Source organism: Bactrocera dorsalis, chromosome 4 (assembly GCF_023373825.1).
Source record: "Bactrocera dorsalis isolate Fly_Bdor chromosome 4, ASM2337382v1, whole genome shotgun sequence".
NCBI lineage: Eukaryota > Metazoa > Arthropoda > Insecta > Diptera > Tephritidae > Bactrocera > Bactrocera dorsalis.
In genome coordinates, this window is record NC_064306.1 from 61,940,016 (window position 1) to 61,952,867 (window position 12,852).

Consider the following 12,852-nt stretch of genomic DNA (forward strand, 5'->3'; position numbering starts at 1 on the left):
GACCCCAATACACTTATGCCTACGTTTTTTTTAATCCTCGAAGGTCAACTTTCGGAATAGCCTTCAATGCGTCTACCGATTCATATTTAATCTCTTCAATTGCCTCAAAAATGTTTTCTCGGAGCGGTCGTTTGAGTTTGCTGAACACCCAACCCCAATTTTTTACCTGCTTTGAGGTGTTTTTTTCGGCTTCAGCTCACCTTTGCCACAATATTCGGCCGATTGATTGTATGTTTCCGGGTCGTGAGCATAGATTTAAGACTCATCTCCAGTAATGACACGTTTCATGACACCCTGGTAATAGGAAAACATTGTTTTACAGACGTTAACGCGATCAAGAAAAAATAGTGATTTTGGAAGCAATCGTGCCTTCACTTTCCTTATGCCCAATTGATCTTTCAGAATGGTTTTCACTAATCCTTCCGATATTTCAACGATGTCAGTAAGATCTCTGACTTCTGTAAAGGGTGTATTTCGGGAGCTTCTCTTAACTCATTGTCAACATAATCGGCCTACTGCGCGTATTATTCGCAACAATATCACCCAACTTGAGACCCAGCTTTCATTATTGTATAATATTTGACCGAATTGATGACGTTCAGCACGCAGTGAACAAAATATAGTAGCCTTAGCTGAATACGAAGACCTTTGAGAGTTGATTCGACGCCGTTCGCAGCAACTTGGACAGACCAGATCTTAAATTGAAAGCGTACAAAATACAGCTTGTGCAAGAACTGAAACTGCTCGACCATCTGTGGGTTGTTGAAAACTTCCAAGAAGATCCGAAGTTTTCGAGCCAAATTTTGTTCAGAGATCAGGTCCATTTCTGGTCCAATCAGTATGTAAACTACCAAAGTTGCCGTTTTTGGAACGAAGAGCAACCTGAAGAGAGACAGTTTGGTGGGGTTTGTGGGTCGGTGGGATCATCGCTTCATATTTCTTCCAAAATTATGCCGGTGAGAACGTAACCGTCAATGGTGAGCGTCATCGCACCATGCTAACCGACTACTTGATGCATTAAAATGAAGCTCGTGATCTCGACGACATTTGCGTTCAAAAAGACGGCGCCACTTCCCATATATCGCATCAATCAATGGATTTATTGAGAGGTGAGGTTCGGTGAGCAGATAATGCGATGTTTTGGGCCGGTCACCAAGATCGTGTACTATCATACCATTAATTTTTTTCTTGGGGATATGTAAAGTCTAAGGACTAAGCGGGAAATCACGTTCGGATTCAGGCCTTGGAGCAAAACATCACACCTGTCATTCGCCAGTTGCCAGTCGAAACGCTCGAACGAGTCATAGAATATTGGACTCAATGTATGGTCCATCTAAGACGTAGCTGCGGTCAATATTTAAAAGAGATAATCTTCAAAAAGAATGATCTTTCGAATGATAATAAACATTCCCCGTTAAATTTGAAGTTTCTATGTTTTTTCTTTAAAAAAGTAGGGAACCTCGAAATGTATCACCTTATGTTATATACCAGTCTTAAACAGGAGCATTAGGCCTCAGGACACATCTGGGAAGAAGACAGCAGTGAGGTATGACCTATGAGGGGAGCGGTTATATCCATTTGTGAAATTCCATATTTGAGTATATTCTCTAGAAACTTGAAGTTGATTCGGCAAACAATTTCGGAGATATGGGTAATACGCCCATAAAAAATTAAAATTTTTTTTGTAACTGGTATCGACTCTCATTCAGCCAAGGAATGAGACTACTGTGAATCGGCTGGTCCGATCCACTTAAAATTTACACAAAATCTTCTTGTGTACATATATTTGTCAGGTAATGATGAAAGAAATAAGATTTTTATATTACTATGTAATTTCGATTTTTTGAGCTCATCTGATTTGTATATGTTTTACAGAAACATTTTTTAGAAATCCGCTATTTTTTTAGAAATGAAAATTTAGTCTTTTTTTTATGGCTTATCAATACTTTAAATTCTAAATTTTGTCAAGAAATACTATCTCAAAAATATTAAAATTTAATTATTCTTATTTGAAAGTTCTTTTTTAGCTATAATATAGTATACTCCGCTAGGTACAAAACTTTCTTTTGTTTTCCTTTTACACTTGAAACAACTCGATGAATATCAGATTGAAAGCTCACTTGCAATTTATATTGCTATATATGTAGTATACGTAAGGTTGTTTATTTACATATGTACGCGTATGTGTGTTGATATCTAGAAGTTGAAAAAGTTCATACTTCGCCACCTACTCGTATATACATATGTATGTATTTGTGTGTGGAGTAAAAGGAGTTTCCTTTGTAATCAATATCTTCAGTGTTTCCGCACAGGTTGCCACGAATGTCGATGGTGTGCATGCTTTTAGGCGCAAGAGCACTTCAAATCGGTATCAAAACTGTGAAGGCAAGTTGATTGTATAGAGTTTTAACCAAGTTTTGTATACTGTTATAACCCTACATACCAACATAAATGTATATTTATAAGTCGGTTAACGTAGGTGTAAATTCTATTAAGAAGACATATAGTATAGTATATAAATTTGATTCACTGCAGCTTTGAAGCAAACAAGTTCACAGTAGGTAGTAGCAGAAAGATTGCATTGATATAGAATTTTGGTAAATTAAATAAATAATACAATTTTAAAGTATATTTATATCTAAGAATACATATATTTTATATAAAATAGTTTGATTTCATGGCAGTTAGGTTACTAAGTTAGGTTAGTCTCCCATCAATTTAGTAAAAGGAAACAAAAAAAATTATAAAAAAATCAATAACTTGATTTTTTGCATTTTTCACAAACACTGTGCACTCTTCCAATAACTCGCCACCGTAAAAAAGCCCACTGCCCCTTCTCCAAAGACTTCTAGTCTACCCCACCCCCAACTCCCTCGCCGGTATATGGGTAGAAAAAGAGCCGCCAGAGTTCGGTTTGGTGACTCCATGATCTAAATGATCCGGCATGAAGTCAAAGTGAGTGAGGATATCCAAGTGTTTAGACAATGGTTCTTTTAGGAACCTAGACCCTCTGAGTCTGACTTTCGCATCCATGCACCTTCCGACGATATATACGGGCAATAAATGCAAGAACGTATTAAGTGCCATATTTGGAGTGACCCTTAGTGCACCACACCTGCTGATGAGCTGAGAGGCCTCCACCACATAAAGTCTCCATAGAACATAAGTGCATATCCTTTTGCTTTGAAACGGGTTGAAGAATTGGTTCCTCACTATTGACCATATTATAACAAATAGAATATATTTCTATGATCAATATAGCGTATCCGAAACTCTACCTTACCGTCAATAATGGCTGAGACCCTGAGTTTTCTTCGGCCAGAGAATAATAGTTAAAATAAGAAAATGTAAGTAAAACAACAGCATAAGTGCGTCTACTTTTCTGGAGTTATATTTCAATCATGCTCCTACAGTCCCTTCTATAGAGTGCCAGTGGAACTACATATGTGCATCTCTGATCTGTCGTTTTATACACAAATATTGCATTCAAAGGAAACATGCCTCGAAAGATTTTTAATGAGTTTAAAAAAATGCTGGTCCCACAAATGTCTAGAGTTGTCTCAATGTCACGATAGATCAGACGACAATCTGGCAACATCAGTTTGCGCTTAGCATCAATAGTTTTCTGAACAAAACTGATTTTGGACGACCTTCAGGGAATTCGTCTTAGAGTGATCTACGAGCTCGCTTGAATTCACCACACCATCGATAAACACTGGTACTTGATGAAGCTTCATCGGAAAAATTTAATCAAGTCAATCGATGAACTGTTGCTGAGGTAATCCGTTTACATTTTTTGGCCGAGATGAATATTTTAAGTTACTGTAAACATCACAAATAGCACTGGTATGTCAGCTGGTTCTAAGTAAGGGATAGGTCAATTGATTCGGAGCAGTTTTTGGAGATGTTCAAGCGTAATAAACCCGAATTTTTGCGTTGATATGTGAATTAGATGGAATATGGTTCCAGCATTTCATTCCAAAGTCCAATTGACAGTCATCCGAGTCGACTTCGCACAATGAACTCGCTGCAAAAAGTGGAAGAACGCAGATAGGGTTCGTTCACTAAGGCCATGTACAGTGTCACATGTCAGTGAAAATGTTAGCAAAAATTCATGAATTGGGCTTCGAATTGGGGTTCGAATTGCTTTCGCATCCAGCGAATTCTCCAGATCTGGCCCCCAGCGACAGTTTGCTGTCCTCAAACCTCAAAAGAAAGCTGGGAAGAAATATTCGTCGAATGAGAAGCTGATCGCCGAAACTGAGGCCTGTTTTGAAGCAAAGAGAAATATTGGAATTCATTTGGTTGTCAAGCCGGTAACAGTTCATTATGCGGAACCCCAGCTTCATCACATCAGCAACCAATATCCTCTCAATATTTCTCGTCCCTTTCATTTCTCAAATCTCCAATCAACAATAAACTATCACTATAATTTAAGTATTCTCAATTCTTAGAGAAAACTGAATCTGAATCTATAATCTATTTTGATGGAGCAAAGAAAAATGTGTCTGCCTTCAGACTTATCTTCAGAATACAGAGAAAAAATTTGCAAAGGAAAGTAAGAAAGTAATCCGGAGCTCATCACTGTTCATACAGCGCCATCAGCTCTGCACCAATCTTCATACTATGACAGCCTCGCAGTGCTTTCTGTTTATCCCGCTTCGCATAATCGCTTTGTCAGCTTATTGATTGCGCTCAACGCGAAGACTTTGGCCGCCGCTTGGCATTATTAACCCCAAAAGTATTGCCGCGGCGCCATTTAACTCACTTAACTCACCGCACAGGAGCACAAAGCGGCACAAACTCTTTTTTCTTTCGCTGCATTTCAGCTACCAACGCTTTTGGCTCAAGCAAAAACAAAAACAAAGTGGAGATTTCCAACGCCTTATTATTGTTAAAGTTTTGCCAAAAGCTCTCCACTGCCATTCTTATTCATTGGCAACTGTTGTTGTTGCTGTTACTGTTGTCGAGGGCTTTTCTTGTTCGCTCGCGTCAACGTCGGTAAATGCTTTGTGCAAAACTTTTCCTCAGCGGCACAACAGCAACAACAACACGAACACTAAAGCGTCTGCTGCCACTTGATTAATTGCAAATTCCTTTTTCTGACAACCATAGGCGCAAAGCGTGATGTTTTTGTTGTTTTTTTGCCATGTACTTTGTTTTTGTGTTATTCCCTGTTTTGCTCGAAAGTGAAAATATTCAGTGAGCTTGAAATTAAATACCGACAACTGCGGATGAAATTGCAGTTTTTTGGGCTTCGGCCATTTTTCAAGTTCGCTTTTGCTTTGTTTCGTGTTTCCCAAATTTTTTTTGAGTTTTTTTCGTGCTTTGTTTAATTTTATTTGTGCGTTCTGTTGGAAAAGAAATATTTCTTGATTATCCTTTCTTAAAGTTTTGTTTGCTCACTTTACAATTAATTGAACTTCATACTTGGAAAGCACTTTTAATAGCTTAAGTTGCCCCCAAAAAGGAAATTAAGCTTTAAAGCGGATAATAATGGGAGTTTGGAGCAGAAAATATTTTTGTGAATCATTAGTAAATTCACGAAATGTGAGGTTATGCAGAATAATATGAGAGTAATTAAATATTTACTTAAGCCGCTTACTAAAATGTTCTTAAAGCTCTTCAAGCAAATGGGAAAAGTTTAGCAAATAGAAGCTTTTAAAGCTTAGTTGAAATTTTGTTTCAAACAATATGTTTTTTGTTTTATAAATTTAGGTATTTTTTTAATTGAAGCGTTCTTACAAGAGGCCAGAAACTTGTATATATAGGTATCCATTCTCAAAAGACCCATTAACTCCAGCTCCCTAGCAAGAAACATCAGTTGGCTATGCCTGGATGCCAGAAACGTGGTGTTCTAAAACTGAAACGGAAAAACCAGTCTTTTGACTTTTTATATCCGATAAACTTGGTGCTGGGTTCAAGTTTTTCTAGACGGGAGAAATTAAACCTAGTATTAGTAAACCTTTAGTAACCTCAGAAGCTACTCCAAGCGGCATTTTCATTCGCGAGATATGCGAGTGGAGCGGAGTCGCTGGAAAAGAGGCGCAGTGAGCTTATTTGTGGATGGATCGAAGCTCATGGCGAAGGTTGTAGGGGGAGTCTTCTTTCAGGAGCTCTTAATCCACTCTTCTTTCAGAAAAACCAAAAACCGGTCTTTCAACTTTCTATGTCAAATATATTCAGTGTCAAGTCAAGTTTTTCTCAAGTCTTAGTAAACCTTTAGTAATCGTGGAGCATACTCCTAGCGGCATCTTCATTCGAAGGATATGTGTATGAAGAGTCTTCTGTCAGGAGCTTGCAATCCGTTCTTGTCTCAGATTGCCGGATTGCTGTAGTCTCAAGCAGAAGTGGCAGCCATTCTCCGAAGTACGTCTTCTTTTAGGGAGGTATGCCTCCGTTAGCAGGTCTTGAGCTCACTGACAGTTCGAAGTATGTATTTTTTTAGCAATGACAGTAGCTTAAAGTTAAGCAAGGAGTGCATGACCTCAAGAGCAGTAGCACCAAACTATTACCGTATTAAATTTCTTGGGAGAGGTCACAGTAGAATCGTCGAAAATTGTAACGACGATGAGCTTGCAAGAAAAAGCACCCAAGCTAGAATTTCATCAGCATGGGAGCGAGCTGGACTTACCCTGTATCGTGAAAGAACAGGCGCTGTATCTGTGGGCTTCGCTCAAGCTCAGCAAGCTTAAAAAAAGTCGATTGTAGTATTATTTCTTAGTATGGCTCACATCGCCACAGCAACAGGCATCCCAACTGGACACTATCTCATTGGCGCTTATGGAGTGAGGTTAAAGATTTTGGAGACGAATCATGTAAAAGTTGCAATGAAAAAGATGAATTAAAAACATCTAAATTCTTTCTCCTCCACTGACCAGCTTTCGCTATACTATGGTAGAAGCATCTCGGTATATAATAGCCGCCTCAAGAAATTTGTGGCAAGCTCTAGGCGTTTTGTCGATATGCGACGGTCCTTTTAATCCATAGCTAGGAGTTCTGGACATCATAACGGACAATCGTATTTAGCAGTCCAACTGAGATTATTTACTTAGCCTAACCCAACCTAACCTAAATAATTCGAGCTGCAGAGCTGAAAATAGAATATTATATTGGAGTGTTAAACCGCTGGCGTACGCCGATGACATCGATATCTTCTTCTTCTTCTTTACTGGCGTAGACACCGCTTACGCGATTATAGCCGAGTCAACAACAGCGCGCCAGTCGTTTCTTCTCTTCGCTACGTGGCGCCAATTGGATATTACAAGCGAGGCCAGGTCCTTCTCCACTTGGTCCTTCCACCGGAGTGGAGGTCTTCCCCTTCCTCTGCTTCCCGCGGCGGGTACTGCGTCGAATACTTTCAGAGCTGGAGTGTTTTCATCCATCCGGACAACATGACCTAGCCAGCGTAGCCGCTGTCTTTTAATTCGCTGAACTATGTCAATGTAGTTGTATATCTCGTACAGCTCATCGTTCTATCGAATGCGATATTCGCCGTGGCCAACGCGCACTTTTCTCTCGAAAACTCGCAACGTCGACTCATCGGTTGTTGTCATCGTCCAAGCCTCTGCACCATATAGCAGGACGGGAATTATGAGCGACTTATAGAGTTTAGTCTTTGTTCGTCGAGTGAGGACTTTACTTTTCAATTGCCTACTCAGTCCGAAGTAGCACCTGCTGGTAAGAGTTATTCTACGTTGATTGTTGATGTTAATACTGGTCCAAGATAGACGTAAGATCCAAGTCGTAGATAATGACTTCGAAGTTATGACGGTCAACTGTGGTGTGAGAAACAAGTCGCGACTGCAACGATCGTTTGTTAGATGACAGAAGATATTTCGTCTTGCCTTGTTTACTACCAGACCCATTTGCGTTGCTTCCTTGTTCAGTCTGGAAAAAAGCAGAACTAACGGCGCGGGTGTTGAGACCGATGATATCAATATCATCGGCATACGCCAGCAGCTGTACACTCTTATAAAAGATTGTACCTGCTCGATTCAGTTCTGCAGCTCGAATAATTTTCTCCAGCAGCAGATTGAAAAAGTCGCACGATAGGGAGTCGCCTTGTCTGAAACCTCGTTTGGTATCGAACGGCTCGGCGAGGTCCTTCCCGATCCTGACGGAGCTTTTGATATTGCTCAACGTCAGCTTACACAACCGTATTCGTTTTGCGGGGATACCAAATTCAGACAGCGCGGCATAACAGCAGCTCCTCTGCGTGCTGTCGAAAGCAGCTTTGAAATCGACGAATAGTGGGTGAGTGTCGATTCTCCTTTCACGGGTCTTTTCCAAGATTTGGCGCATGGTGAATATCTGGTCGGTTGTTGATTTACCAGGTCTGAAGCCACACTGATAAGGTCCAATCAGTTTGTTGACGGTGGGCTTTAATCTTTCACACAATACGCTCGATAGAACCTTATATGCAATGTTGAGGAGGCTACCGTGGGATTGTTGGCGCGGACTGTGGGGTCTCCTTTTTTATGGATTGGGCAGAGCACACTTAAATCGTTGGCCATGCTTTCGCCCGACCATATTTTACAAAGAAGCTGATGCATGCTCCTTATCAGCTCTTCGCCGCCGTGTTTGAATAGCTCGGCCGGCTATCCATCGGCCCCTGCCGCTTTGTTGTTCTTCAGGCGAGCAATTGCTATTCGAACTTCGTCATGGCCGGGTAATGGAACGTCTGCTCCATCGCCATCGATTGGGGAATCGGGTTCGCCTACCCCTGGTGTTATGCGTACACTGCCATTCAGCAGGCTGGAGAAGTGTTCCCTCCATAATTTAAGTATGCTCTGGGCATCGGTGGCTAGATCACCTTGGGGGGTTCTACAAGAGTATGCTCCGGTCTTGAAACCTTCTGTAAGACGCCGCATCTTTTCGCATTACCCCGTCTGCAAATGCGTCTCGCTTCCCTCTTCAACTCTCGGTATCTATCCCATCCCGCACGTGTTGTGGTCGATCGTAACGTTGCGAGGTAGGCAGCCTGTTTTCTCTCCGCTGCGACACGGCACTCCTCGTCGTACCAGCTGTTCTTTTGCACTTTCCGAAAACCAATGGTTTCGGTTGCAGCTGTACGTAAGGAGCTTGAAATGCCATCCCACAGTTCCCTTAATCCAAGTTGTCGATGAATGCTCTCAGAGAGCAGGAATGCAAGTCAAGTAGAAAATCGTTCGGCTGTCTGCTGTGATTGCAGCTTCTCGACGTCGAACCTTCCTTGTGTTTGTTGGCGTGCGTTTTTTGCTGCACAGAGGCGGGTGCGAATCTTGGCTGCAACAATATAGTGGTCCGAGTCGATGTTAGGACCTCGGAGCGCACGCACATCTAAAACACTGGAGACGTGTCTTCCGTCTATCACAACATGATCGATCTGGTTGGTGGTTTTTCGATCCGGAGACAGCCAGGTAGCTTGATGTATCTTCTTATGCTGGAATCTAGTACTACAGATAACCATATTTCGGGCCCCGACGAAGTCGATCAGCCCTCAACCCATTTGGTGATGTTTCCTCGTGGAAGCTGTATTTACCAACCGTTGTGCCAAAGACACCTTCCTTGCCTACCCTGGCGTTAAAGTCGCCAAGCGCGGTTTTGACATCGTGGCGGGGGCATCTCTCATAAGTGCGCTCCAAGCACTCATAAAAAGCATCTTTGGTCACATCGTCCTTCTCTTCCATCGGGGCGTGGGCGCAAATCAGCGATATGTTGAAGAACCTCGCTTTGATGCGGATTGTGGCTAGACGTTCATTCTCCGGAGTGAATGATAGTACTCGGCGACGGAGTCTCTCTCCCACCACGAATCCAACACCAAACTTGCGCTCCTTTATATGGCCACTGTAGTAAATGTCACAAGGACCTACTCGATATCATTGGCCATAAAAATCGGCCTACGCGATGTTATGTTGGCTATTCTAGGTTGTTGTCGTGTTCTGATATTCTATGTTAGACAAAGAAGCGAAGCAAATGGATCTGGCAGTGAACGAGAGGAAGACAAAATATCGCCTGTCCTCACACCAAATGTCATTACATTCGCGACTTGGCTCTCACGTCACTGTTGATAGTCATAACAGCGAAGCCGTAGACAATTTCTTCTATCTTGGAACCAGCATTAACCCCAACAACAAAATCTGCCTCGAAATCCAACACAGAACAACTCTTGCCAACAAGTGCTACTTCGAACTGAGTAGGCAATTGAAAAGTAAAGTCCTCTCTCGACGAACAAAGATCAAACTATACAAGTCACTCATCATCCCCATCCTGCTATATGATGCAGAGGTATGGACGATCAGACAACATCTGATAAGTCGGTGTAACGAGTTTTCGAGTAAAAGGTTTTGCGGAAGATTTATGTTTCTTTGCGCATTGGCAACGGCGAATAACACAGTCGATGGAACGATGATTATGTCGTCCGTATGGAGGAAAACACTCCAGCTCCGAAAGTATTCCATGCAGTACCTCCGAGAAAGCCGAGGAAGAGGAAGACCTCAACTCCGTTGGACAAACCAAATGGAGAAGGACTTGGCTACACTTGGTATCTCCAACTGACGCCAAACAGCGAAAAGGAAGAACGACTGGCGCGCTGTTGAAAACCTGGCTATAATCGGTTACTTTATTAGAAAAGAAAACTAATTTTTACTCTGCAAATTTCCAACTTTCTAAAATTTCAGATTACACGTAAGCCTTTTGAGTGGAGCCTCACTAGAATTTCGTCAACTTACCGCTTGAAAAAGCAACAATAAGACCAGAATAACACAGTATGCACCAAAAAGTGGCATTACACACACATACAGCCAGTGAAACTCCGTTAACTTAGCCATTTTTAACTGCATTAAAATCGTTGTTGCACAAATAACTCAGAATTTCTGGAAATCCATTACAAATTACCAACAACATATACACTTAAATCGCTGCAAGATACCTTTCTCCCACTCTCCGCCACTCCCTTACACTGCTTACCAAAAGTATTGATACGAAATTTGTTCGGACTAATCGAATTAAATGGAGATTCTATTGAAAGTCGGTAAACAATCCAGTACAAACGACAACAACTGCGCCCAACGAATACCCAAAGCTATTATAAAAGCGTAAGCAGATAAAGAAGATGAAGCAGAAGATGAAGCTAAAGTTGCAAAGAGGCACATAAAATATCCCGCATAGCTTTTGAAGTCAGCCCCAACAAAGCCGAAACACAAATCGACCGACAACAGACTGAACAGCGCGAGCGGCAATTGCTTTTCGCCGACGCGGGGGTGCCACTGAGGTGGATTACAAGTTCGGCAACACGAAAGGGTTAAAGTTGGGTTGGGGCAAGTACACACAAGCAACTTTGCGGATGCGGTGAGGTGGAGATTTTCGCTTTAAAATCGATTACTGGAGTTATGAGTGGATACGCACACATAGATAGGCACAGAGGTAAGCGTGAATAAATGGCTGTGGGAATGCGTGTAAGTGTTGGTGTAAGCGTCTTATGGGATATGAAACCGGCGAGCTGCAGCAGTGATACACGGCAGAAGACACCGCATGAAATCGATGCTTTCTACGAGCTATATATTTTTACAGTTAACCATGTACACACGCATCCACATATATATGTATAATGAATATGAACAAACCCCTTTAACGGCATTCAAAGTGCCAACTTCTAAACATCACTTTGGACGCCATGAATGTGAAGTGTCTATCACTTCTTCACACGTTGTTTTGGAGACCCGTAAGCTTACATACATACATACATATATACCTACAAACTCACTTACAAACATATGCATATTTACCGTTACAAATACAATTTTCGTTAGTATAACTTTTTGCTTGCTCCAACTCAGCTGCTTAGTCTCATGTATTTTGACGCAAACATTAGAAAAAGTATGTATGTATGGGAGTATAAGTGTATATGCGTGTATGTGTGTGTGTGTTTATCTTCGCTTCACCAACACTGCCTTTGTTAATGGTTTTCAAACAGAACTGACAGGTGGCAATAACGATTGGCAATTGGTGATGCCATGAGGCAATTTGCAACTTGGAGCCTACGACGTTAAATTGCATTTGTATGGATGTGCGTTGTCATAAGGAGAGTAGGCTGTGGGGAAGATATATGTACTAGCTGCTCTTGAAGAAATTGTTTTAGTGTTTTTGCCTAGATCGACAGGCAAGTTATATAAATGATATGCAACAGTGGCTTGACACCAAGGACTTCGTTATGTAGAAAAGTAATACATAAATTTAGGGCAAAGATTAATATTATGCAGACATAGGGTTTGCCCGGGAAGTAATAGGACTGAGTCGATTTAAAAATATTTATTGGAGCAAGCGTTACAATTTTTTAAAAACTTTCAAAATAGGCTACTTTTGTGTCGATGCAACGCTGCCAGAGCGCTTTCCAAGCATTGAAGGCGTCACGGAAGGCATTCTCCGGAATAGCCTTGAGAGCCGAGGTGCATGCTGCTTAGATCCCCTCCGCCGGCGTGTTTCACTCGGAAGATTGCTTCTTTGTCTGGGGATCCATGACTCATCACCTGTGATTACGTTATTCAAAAATTGGGGGTCACTCTCAGACATGTTCAAATTTTCTTGGCACACTTCCCCTAGCCGCAATTTCTGGTCGTCAGTGAGTGACTCCGTCACAATGTCATGAACCACATATTTTCATAAATTTAACATCTGAGCAATTAAACGAATACTTGGTCGACGGTCTGAGTTCAAAACTTTGTCGCATTGTCGGTGTTTGTCGAAGACGCAGGTCTCTCATCACGTTCTACATCAGCGACCTCTTCCCGCCCCTCCAAGAAGGACTGGTGCCATCTGGGTAAGCCTGCTTGATCATATCAAATGTCTCTGTTGCAGAATTAAATCGCATAC

At 41.6% G+C, this 12,852-nt stretch overlaps 1 protein-coding gene across 14 annotated transcripts in view; it reads right to left on the reverse strand.

Moving 5' to 3' along the window:
- LOC105229813 (probable serine/threonine-protein kinase DDB_G0282963) overlaps nt 1-12,852 on the reverse strand; it is a 191,185-nt gene that overhangs the window by 16,967 nt on the left and 161,366 nt on the right. The gene's annotated exons all lie outside the window — the stretch shown is intronic.